Source organism: Sciurus vulgaris, assembly GCF_902686455.1.
Source record: "Sciurus vulgaris genome assembly, chromosome: 5".
Classification (NCBI taxonomy): Eukaryota; Metazoa; Chordata; class Mammalia; order Rodentia; family Sciuridae; genus Sciurus; species Sciurus vulgaris.
Genome location: NC_136465.1, coordinates 116,343,079 through 116,354,396, shown reverse-complemented (window position 1 = coordinate 116,354,396; position 11,318 = coordinate 116,343,079).

The window sequence follows — 11,318 nt, the reverse complement described above, 5'->3', positions numbered from 1 at the left end:
AGAAGAAGCCAGGGACAGTCACTGCCAGCATTGCATGGAGGTAGATAGACTGACCCAAATAGGCCATTGGGAGTAGAAGGGCAGCTGAAAGGACCTGGGGGAAGGAACCAATCCAAGGGCTATCACTGTCACCTTGACTCAGTTTCTCCACTCTGGGAAAACTTCATGGGGACCCTTTCTCTCCTGGGCCCATGGCCTTTGCCTTTTATATTCCTCATTGTTCTCAAGCTGTTTCAGTCCAGTGTTCTTCCAGTTCTTCAGCAAATGTGCTCTGCATATCTCAGGCAAAATCTTCCTGACTGTGTAGAGTAAAAAGTCTATATCCTTGGTGTCAATCACAGCTTCAAGGCATAACACACAGTAGGTGCTCATCACCTGACTGATGAATCTTCTGGTAGAAGTGAGGTTTTTTTTTTTTTTTCTTTTCTTTTTGCTTTTAACCTGGTTTCATTTATTTTTAGTGTTAGGAAGCTGAGGGTTAAGTTTTCGTTCCTCTGAGGTAATTGTCTATTCTTAGTTTCCTTTCAAGGGATATTTTCTCACTCTGATTCTGATTCTTTCATTTTTTGTTCTGATTCTTTCATTTTTTTTTTTTCTTTTCTTTTTTTCCCTTTTGCAGTACTGGGGATGGAACCAGGCACATACTAAGCATGTGCCTCATCTCCAGTTCTTTTTATTTTATTTTGAGACAGGGCCTAGCTAAGTTGCTGAGGCAGGCTTTGAGCTTTGGATCTTCCTGCCTCAGGCTCCCAAGTAGTTGGAATTACAGGCAGGTACTACCACACCACCAGCACATGGTTGTTTTAATGGCTCTGTTTTATCTGGTAAGTCACCTCTGATCTTTTTGGGAGGAAAGTGGGGAAACATCAACGCTGGAAAGAATTGTCATATTTCACTCTAGCTGCTGTATGTTCTTTTGAGTTGCCACCTGCCAGCTGATTCCTGAGTGAAAGGGATGCTGGTCATATGGAATTATGCTGGATCCTGTTGGGAATCCTGGAGAGCAAGCAAGAGGCCAGGCATGGTGGCGCACACTTGTAATCCCAGCAATGTGGGAGACTGAGGCAGGAAGATCTCAAGTTCAAAGCCAGCCTCAGCAACTGATGAGAATATCAGCAACTTAGTGAGACCCTGACTCAAAAAATAAAAAGACCTGGGGATGTAGCTCGGTGATTGGACACCCCTGGGTTCAGTCCCCAGGACCAAAACAATACAAACAACAAAACCAACAAAAAATGGGGATAATACTGTCAAATTCACAATGGTTGTTGTGAGCCTGGGGCTTGGAGCTTATAAAGCACTTTGTGGACTGTGAAATGCTAATGTTTTAAGTGCTGTTATAATCATTCCACGCTTGCCCTTCTTTCTTTCTGTCACTTGTCCTGTCTTCATGCTGATGGAGGGGAGCTGCTGGAGGAGGGACGGACCCTGGGGTTCTGCTCTTGTTGGGGACGTTTTCTTCCTCCCCTTCTCACCCCCTGGTGAATGGCGTCCATGCCCCTTACCCTCCCTGATGCCTCTCATGCCTTGGGCTGAGCGTGGAGAAGGTGGAGGCTGGCAGGAGGGTCACAGGAGGGAAGCCATGGGGAAGCCAAGCTGAAAATGAAAGCCGGGGAGGGGGCAGTGCAGTGGAGCAGCCCTGGAATCACGTTTGCATAAGGAGCCACGAGCTGGAGCCCCGGGCCTGGCCTGCTGTTTCCTCTCCTTTGTCTCCCAGCTGGTACTCCAGTCTCTTTCGATCTCCTGGCCACTTCCCCTTATTTCCTTTGCCCCTGAGTGCTCTCCAAAGCCCCCACTCCCTTCTCCCTGGTCCGCTTTCATGACCCCTGCCTGAAGCTCCACTCATGTTTCCCCCGGGTCCCCTGTCATTTGTGTCCCAGGTGGGTTCCCTTTATCTCTCTCCTCCAGGGGTCCCTGAGACTCACCTCTGTGCTATCCTCTTTTCTCTTTATAAAGTCTCCCCTCTTTTCTCCTCCTATCTGCTTCTACTTTCCTCTTACATTTTCTGGCTGCCTTTTGCTGTATTGATTCCTGCTGCCTCACCCCCAGCCTTAGCTCCTCTTGCCTCCTATTCTCTTACCTTTTGTCTTTGGCAATAACACTCCTCTTTCAGCTGCTCTGCTTGGGTTCAGAGGACTTGGTGCCTAGATTCAGGGACCATACATAACCCTCAATCTCTCACTTGTTGAAATAACCATAATGACAAGACTAAAATTAAATGAGCACTTACTATGGACAAGGTGCAACCAAACACTTTACCTGGATATGATTTTGTGTAAATCGCTCAAAAACCCTGTAAAATGAGTATTTTTATCCCACTTGACAGATAAGGAGAGTGAGGTGTGGAGAAGTTAAACAACTTGAAGAAGGTCTCACCTTGTATAGCTCTGGAACTCCAATATAGGCCTGAGTAACCAGGGTGTTCTTAACCACAGCCCTGGGAAAACCTGATCTTACACTCCCTCCCAGTGACACTAAGAAAAAACCTCTCGGTTTCTTTAAGCATCATTCCAGCAAACCCATGTTATTCCAAAGGTCATTTGGTCCCTTCTTGTTCCTCTATACAAGACCAGATTCAACTTAGCCTGGAGAGCTTACTCTATACAACAGTGCCACTGACAATCTACTTCCAGGTGCAGATTTAAGCACTTTATGCACGTTGTCTCATTTAATCATCACAATAATTGTGGGAGGTAGGTGCTATCCTCAACCTCATTTTACAGATAATGAAACAGAGGCACGGAGAAGTCGAGTAATTTGCCTGTAGTCACACAGTTAATAAGTGGCAGAGCCAGGATTTGAGTTCAGGCATTTTGGCTTGGGGAAACTACTCTCCCTTCAGAGATACTATTTCACACAACTCTTGGGAAAACAGCCCCATTTTCACTAGCCCAGATGCTCTGAGCAGTTCTCGTGGTCAGTCCCCAAGCCCTTGGCCTTAGTCTGCTGCTGTGGCACTGCTGGCTGTGCTGTCCTCTCTGTTACAGCACAGACAGCTCTGAGATCTGGTCAGATCGCCAGCCCTCGTCAGGGCCTGAGGGGATTTATTGGTGGTTGCCCCCAGGGATCCGGGACAAGTGTTTTCCTCTCCAGCCCTGCTGTGCAGCCTCCCAGTCCGACAGCTCCCTCGTTCCGGCCCATCGCAGCAGCTGATTTAACTCTGTGGCTGGGGGATTTAGCTGCTGTCCTGGCTCCTACTATAAATCCCTGGGCGGATAACCGAGCTCTGCATCAAAGCTGCCAACAGGGGAGTGAGCAGGAGCAGATGGTTACTTTGGCCACGGGGTGGAGAGGGCAGGGGCAGTGGAGGAAGGCTCTGAGCCCCTTTGCCCACCCCTCCACAAAGCCAGCCTACACTTTGTTCAAGCCTGTGGGGCTCCCCATCAGCTCTCCAAGTGACTCCCATCCCACAGCACCAGCAGGTTCTGGTTGATATGGAGTCCAATTCCTGCCCCACTTGAAGTTGGTTTGCTGACATGGCCAGAGAGGAGAGAACTGGGTTTGGACTTGCTTCTGAGTTCAGCATTGCTTGTTTTTCTGGGGCCCTTAACTGCATGTATTGGACAGAGGTGGGCTTGCCCTCCTGAGAGGCTCAAGTTGAAGTAATGCTAAGGACTTCTCAGTGAGAAGGGGTGAGAGACCCTAGAATGTAGGACCTAGATGGGGGCCTAAGCAAACCTCTATGAAGAATACCAGAGTGAACTGGATGAAACCCAAAGGTAGCAGTACTTCCAAAAAGTGAAGGAGGGAGAGTTGGGGTAGCCATAATTGGAAGCCCAGAACTTTCCACTTTGTGACCTGGATTGAGGAACTCAATATGGCTGCTCAGGGGTTCATATTGGATCTGGGGATGAGGTGGGATTGGGCAGGGCCATCATTTTTATCAAGTCCCCTTGCTTTTCTGGCTTCCTTCTGCTGCCTCTTTCTCAGGCTCCTACAACAGCCTCTCCCTGCTGCCCCCTTACCTATCCCCTCATTCCTTCCAGGGTGCCTTGTTCTTTCCAATGGCTGTTTCCCCCCATCGCTAGACAGTACTTTTTTGCTCCACTGACTGGCTAGTGGTAGTGGGATTCGGTGGAGCTTGGGGCTCTGGTTTTGCTCCCCAGAACCGCACACAGCCTACAGCCTGTACCTGGTGTCCATGCCATTTTGTTCTTCTACTCCTCATCCATCTTCCCTGTCCCTCTCCCTGCCCCCGCCTCCGCCTGGGAGATTACAGACACTGAATCAGCAGCCAGCGCCCGTGTTCTGCTGACAGGGGACTTTCTGCCTCTGAGGGCTCCTTGGTGGGATGAGGGCCCTCCTGGGGCCTGGAGATTTGGGGTGGGGAAAAGGAAGGGCTGGGGAGAACAGGTGGATGGAGAGGGAGAGATGAAGGGTGGAAGGTAAAGGCACAGGAGGGAATGTGGAGAGATAAAGGGAGAGGTGGGAAAGGAGAATTAGGAAAAAATAAATACATAAACCAGGAAAACATGGGAGAACAGTGAAGGAAGGGGAGAAAGAAGCCGAGGGCGGGTAGATGGGAAAGAGGGCACAGAGGGAGGAGGGGGGGAATGAGGCCCAGGGCCCAGGGCCCAGGCCTCTCGGAGGCCCAAGTTCACTGGGACTGGGCTGTGGTTGAGGGTTGGGCCCACTGGCCTGGGTCTGGGGCTCTGCCTTGCACCTCCCTCTCTCCCTCTCACGTGGTGGTTTTGTACTTCATCTTGTTTGCGGGGCGGCTGGGCCTGCTCTCGGGGTTTAATGATCTGTGCCATTATTTATAGCTTTGCGCGCCGAGAAACACACTGAATTTATCGCTTGCTTCTATAAATAACCCTGGCAAACGGGTGCCCAGGGAGGAGGGCGGGAGGGGGAGGGAGAAGTGAAGAAAGGAGAGGTGGGGGGTAGGGCAGGGGAGGTCTCTGTGGACTCTGTCCCCAAAATGGGGTGACATGTGTGTACAAGGACAGCAGAGGATGGCAGGACTGTTTGAATGTGGGTGTGTATTTAAGCACGCGCTGGTGTAAACAGGCCAGCGTGTGCCCCTGTGAGGAGGCAAGCAGTTGTTTGCATGCTTCTGGGGGCATGCGTGAACGGAAGGTTACTGTTTGTGTTTGTGTCTGGTGCCATGCTGGTCGCAGTGAGGTTGAAAAAGGACAAAGCAGCCCCAAGAAAGGGTTGGCCTATACGTGACTGGCCAATGGGGATGAGAGCCAGGGCGAGGAGGGGGCTTGATGAGAGTCGGCTTCCTATCTCTGTGGTTGGGGCGACAGGAAAAGACTACTGTGAGACTCTCTTCTAGGTACTCAATGGCAGAGGTGACAAGAGGATGAGGCCTGAGGAGGCTCCTTGTGTTGTCTTATTGGACGGGGGTCAGGGTCAGACCTAGAGGGACTCTGGCCTTGGGGCTTGGTCGGTGGAGAGGCGGAGGGGTGTGGTTGGCTGCAGTCGTCCTCATAGGAGGCAAGTCCTGACCCAGGGTAGGCATGGGGCTCTGCTCAGGCCTACCTGCCCAGACAAAGCCAAGTGCCCCGCGCTGCGGTCTGCTGGGTGTGCTGTGCCTGCTCATAGCAGCCCTTTGTCCCTGCCACAGACTCCTCAACCCAGGACAGCCCAGGATGGGTTGTGAGGAATGGGGGCCCGGGCACTGTCTGGCCAGAGGGCGGTGGTCCTGCCTCCTCCCTCTCCCCACAGCCCGCAGTCTCCTTCTGCTTAGCACATCCACACAGGACCGGCTGCAGCAGCGATTAACTCCAGGAAGCTCTCTGCATCTCTAATGAGGACATTTGCATATATAACGAAGAACCTTCACAGGTGTTGGTGAAGCCACCCCTCCTCTTTTCCCTTTCTTCTCTCCTGCCAGCTGCCACCCTGACCTGTGGCTCTGGGGGTGGGGGTACCTCCTTTGCTTGGGAGATGTGCTCAGAGGTTCCAGATGCCGTGAGTTGCAGGGGCTCCCCTCTTTGGTTCAGAAACAGGGTGAAAGCCCACTGTGTCAGTGTGCCTGGACAGGCCCAGTGTCCTGTGCACACACGGAAAGAAGGCACAAGGTCAACACACCCATCTCTACCCAAGTGCACTGCAGCATGTGGTAATGTACCCAGGTCGGTGCAAGTATGCAAGACACGTCCCAGGCTGCATGCGCGCCAATGTGCCGTGCACACGGCTGCCAGCACAGGCTCCTTCACACTCACATTCTGGCACGGGCACAGGCAATTAGAGAAAAATGCACCTGCACCAACACTTTCTCCATCCAAGTAGGGCCCCTCCCTCCCTTCTTTCCTTCCTTCATGAAGTCATCAGCACCTATTTGGGCCGGAAAACTACTCATTCTCCTGATTCAGGTCTATTAAGCACATGAGAGGCCATTTTCCTTTTTAAAAAGAAGAGTAAGAGAAGAGATTACATCCAGATAAATGACTTGGAAGGGGGAGAGAAAGCGCCAGGGCCAGGGTGGTGGTAGGGCCTCAGGTTAGAGACTAGGTGCAGGTGGAGGGATGTCTGGGGAGGAGTAGAGCCAGGGGCGCTAACGTCCCCACAAGGTCATTCTCAGGTTATCCCCAACAGCCATGACTCTCCTGCTGCAGACCAGCCAATCCCCATGCACGAGGCCTCTCCTTGCCCTCCCGTTGGTCTTATGAAGCCATGTGACCTTCCTCCTTTCTGGCAGCTGCCCCTGATGATGGATGCAGCTGCTCAGCTGTACCTGTTGGGGGACAGGGACTGCACAGCTCCTAATTACCTCTTCTAGAGGAAAGGCTGGGGGCTGGGCTATATGAGGCCTCTTCCTCTTCTTGGGCCAGGACTGACATCCTGAGCTAGAGCCAGGCCTGTGGGCAGGCATACCTGAACAGTCCTGGGGGATGGGGCTCTGGGGGGCCCCAGAACTGGGGATGGAGTGGGGGGAGTGCCCTGGAAGGCTGATAGAGGGAACAAAACACATCACAGTCACAACACCAGTGACTTGGGACACTGGGCTAGGATGTTAAATAAATGACCTCCTGCCAAATTCTGCCCACAGAGGGTAAGACTCAGGTTAAATATCAGGAAGTGCCTGGAAGTCAGAGATGAGGTGCACTTGAGCAAGAGACAGACCCGTGCTCAGAGGTTTGAAAGCCTCCTTAGAAGGCGAATCAGGTCCTCGTTTTCCTGTGCAGTGGGAGGCTCATGGCGCACAGCTGTAGAAGCAGAAGGAGAGTAGGAGGCTCGGGATGCTGTCTTGGAGGGGCGGGTGGGGTGACACTGACTGGACATTCGAAGAGGTTAGTCTGTGTTGGTGTGGGAGGCTCTGGGTCTGGGCTGGCTTGGGGAGGGATGGGAAGACCTCGGGATTAGAAAGGGAGCAGTACTCCTGCAGACTTCTCCACTGGGCCACTGGGGCCTTAGGGCACAGAACACGTTCTTAACCCTTCCCCAGCACAAGGCAGGGTGGGAACGAGTGGCCCAAGCCAGAGATGGGCATACAGACAGCAATGGAGAAAAGGGGACCTCTGTAAGATTTGCTCTGATTCTGAGATCCTGTGGATCCCTAAACTAGGATTCTCCACAGGCTTCCAAGAAGGGAAATGGGAAGGATGAGCAGAGCAGGTGAGTGGCTGCCATTCCCTTTTCTCTGGGTGGCAGTGGATATGACATCATGGCTATGATGATTGCTAATCACTATTAATTGATGATCACAGGTCACAGAAATGACGACCCCACCAGGATTCATTAGCCACAGTTCCTCATCTTCAAGGATCTCCTCCCTGAAGGGAGAAGGGAAAGGGGTGGCCTGAGATCCTTGACATCCGGGATCTCAAAAGAGGATAAGATAAAACAGCTGGCCAGGTAACGTGACTTCAGTCAGCACCTATACTGAGGGTAGTGAGCAGGAAGGTAAGGGGCAGGTGGGCTTCTAGCCCTCTCCTAGCAAGTCCTCTTCTGATCGGCTCCCCTCATTTCCACTTGTCTCTCCGGGGTGTTTTTAGTAACCCCCACCCTCCTAGTGTACATGGGTCCCAACAGGTTGAGCTGTCCTCCCCAGCAGTGCCCCTCCAACCTCCCCACCAGACTCCTCACTGCCCTCGGAGCTCCTCAGGCTGGGGATGGTCAGTCTCTCCACCCCTCCACCCTTATCCCGGCATCTTGGGTATCTGTCACTGCTGGTATGAGATCTGGGGCAGTGTTAGGAGGGGAAATTCTCACTCTGTTCCTACTGTGTTGATGCTGTGCATGCCGGGGTACTGAGCATGCAGAATGGGGGAGGTAGCTATTCTCTTGCCCATTCAGGGTGGTTATGAGAAGGAGACATAAGGGGCAGGGAGCTGGTCATCCATCATCTCCCCACAAGAGCAGAGCAGGGTAGACGTGTGATCCAGGCTTTCCCGGGCTTAGTACAGTGCTTGTGCGTGCACAAATGCATACACATGTGTGGGCGTACACACACACACACGCACACACACACACTCACACTCTCATCCCCAGAGACCACACTCAACATTCACACGGACATGCTAGGTGCCTCAGGTTTTCTCCCAGGCAGTCTACCCTATGAGCTGCTGTCAGGGTAAATTTCCTAATGAACCCCTTTATAGGGGACCTCTTCTTACTTCAGAAAAAAGCCTTCCCTTCTATAACTTCCCCAGGGCTGATGGGGTGAAGGTCAGACTCCCAGCCCTGTCATTCAGGGCTTTCTTTGGTCTAGTCTTCAAAGTGCCTTCCAGTCCTGTTCCCCGCCATCCTCTAATGGAAGTATCTTCCCCAGGAAGGTGGGTCGTGTGTGCTGCATTTCCTCCTCCTGCCTGGATGGCTAGAGCAGTGCTCTTCCCACTCAGCTCTCTCATGGTTTAAGGTCACCTCCTCCAGGAAGCCTTTGTGACTGCCCCAGCTTGCAGCAACTTTTCCCTTAGCAGGTGGTCCTTGGCATTTGGAGGGTAAGTCTTCCTGCAGGTTGTGTCTCCCTACTTCTGAGTCTCTTAAGGCAGTGCCTGTATTTATTCATCATTATTTTCCTGGCATCTAATATGGTACCTGGCATCTATATGGTGTAAATGGCTGAGAACCTGGCCCTAGGGAAGAACAGCCTTCTGAACTGAATCAAATCCAAGCTCTGACTCTTCTGGCTGTGTGACCCTGAGCAAGCTGCTTCTTCTCTCTGGGCATGTTTCCTAATTCGCATCATGAGAAGGCTTGGACTTCCCTACTCTGAGAATCTGTGTTTCTGTGGTGTTTAGGATGGAGGTAAATGCTCAGTTGCAGATAGATGCATGGGTAGCCTCTTTTAACCTGCCAGTTGGGAGCCAGGGGCGGGGTGGTGGTAACTAGATCAATGGCACTGGAGAGGTCCCAACCCAGGGAGAAAGCAGGTTGGTGTCAGGTCTAGACAAGTCCAACGTGGTCTTGAGCTGCTTCCTTGACCTCTTGCATCCTTAGTTTATTTATACACAAAATGGGTTAATGTTACAGGCTTCTTTTAAACTTTAGAAAAGGTCATGTAGGTGGAAGCTTGATTCATGCACAAGGTACTCACAAGGACTGTTATTGGGGAAATGGTGTCTGGTCCCCTCCCTTCCACCCACCTCTTGTGGGTTTTGCTGTTTTTTGATAGCTCCCTGGGAGGACCCATACTCACCTCCTCTCAAATCAGCCCCAGCAGCTTGGCACCTGGGCCTACATGGAGTCCCTGATCAGCAGCTTGGTGGGGGGTTTGGGCTGCGTCTTAGACCACCTCAGAGAGCTTCTAGTCAGCAGCCCTGGTGGAGTCTCCTCTGAAACTGCTGCTGCTATGGCAGGAATCACAGAATTTCCCACCATGCCAGTTTCCCATATTCCTGCCTCATCTGCCTCTGAGACATCCTGCCTTCCATTCCTGACCCTGACCGCTAGGTCTCTCCAAGTCTGAGAATTGTCCCCCTTGCCTCGTCACCCTTCCCTGGGAATACTGAGGCTGGAATTCCAAGAGAACAGGAAAATTCCTCTGAAATATGAAGAAGAGGGAGGGGTCTTGAGTAAAGGGAGACCCCTGTCCTACAGTACAACCACTGGCTCATCTTCGTTTCCCCACATTGCCTCTGGGAGAAGGTAATGGGGACCCCAGAGTGTATCCCCAAACTCCTGAGTCCCACATGTTCTTAGTAGTAGGATCCTTTCTTTGCAGGGAGCCAAAGGGGGACTGGTGCATGTTCAAGGCACTCTGGGTCCCAGCCTCCTGGCCCCTACCCGCCTTGGGATCTCCAAGGGCCTTGAGTGCATCCAGACTCCTAGGGAAAATGCGCAGTTTATGGTATGGGAGGTTTATTCCTTCCTGTGCCTCTCAGCCTTGGGCTCTGGAGAGAAGAGGGGAAGGACTGTGGGAAAATCAAGGGAGAGGAAGCCAAGTTGAATCTTGGAAGGAGGTGGGATGGTTGACTGTTCCCTCCTCAGAGTAGCTGGGAGGACCTATAAAATGTTAGCCTTCTTCCTGAGGAGGCAGGACCCTACAAGACAAGCAGAGGACCTAAGATGGGAAATTGAGGTCAGGGAAGGGTCAGCAGTTTGCTGGGGGCTAAAGTGGCTGGAGAGATTCCAAAGCAGAAAGTGCTAAAGTCAGGGTCCAGGGAAGGTGGTTTGGCTGTGTATATGAGTATCTGGGTCACTGTGAGTGGGTGGAAGGTCCTTAGAAACTGGAGCCTAGCCACAAGTATCTTATTTATGATAGGTCTGGCTTTTGCTTGCAGAGCCCAGACAGGGCAAAGGGTTGGATAAAATCACACAACGTTTGCCTAGGACCGGGGGCTGGCTAGCCTGGCCTGTCTTTCTCTTGCTCTTATTTTCCAAGCCATGTTGATGTGACTTGAAAAACACATGTATTCCCCATCTCTGAAATCCCCCATACTCCCCACAACCCTCTTCCCCCTAAATAGTTGTGTGTGAACTTTGACCCCAGGAATCCACTTTTTGGGGAGGACTTTAGGAAAACATGATACAGGCTCATAAAGAACTCCCAACAGCTTGCAAACGACCTGTGTTAAATTGCCCCTTCAAGTGAAAATTAAAGCAAATGTCTGTTTTATGGCCATGTTTTCTTGGGCTGCAGCTATGGCAGGAGTGTAGGCAGCTCAGAATTGGGAAGTGGGGAGAGGATGGAGACGTGCCAGGATGGGACACCTGGGCAGGCAGAGCAGGCCCTGGGCACAGGGCCCTCTGCTGCATCCCCTGCACCCTTCTTCTCCACACCTGTCTATGTAGGGACTGTGTCAAAATAATCCTACCCCAGGAAGTCTTTCTCGTGACCTTCCTTCCCTCCCCATGAGGCTTTGGAGAGTCCTTGCTCTTTCTGGGATGACTGTCTCCTAAAGTGACAGTGGTAGAAGCCCAGGGAT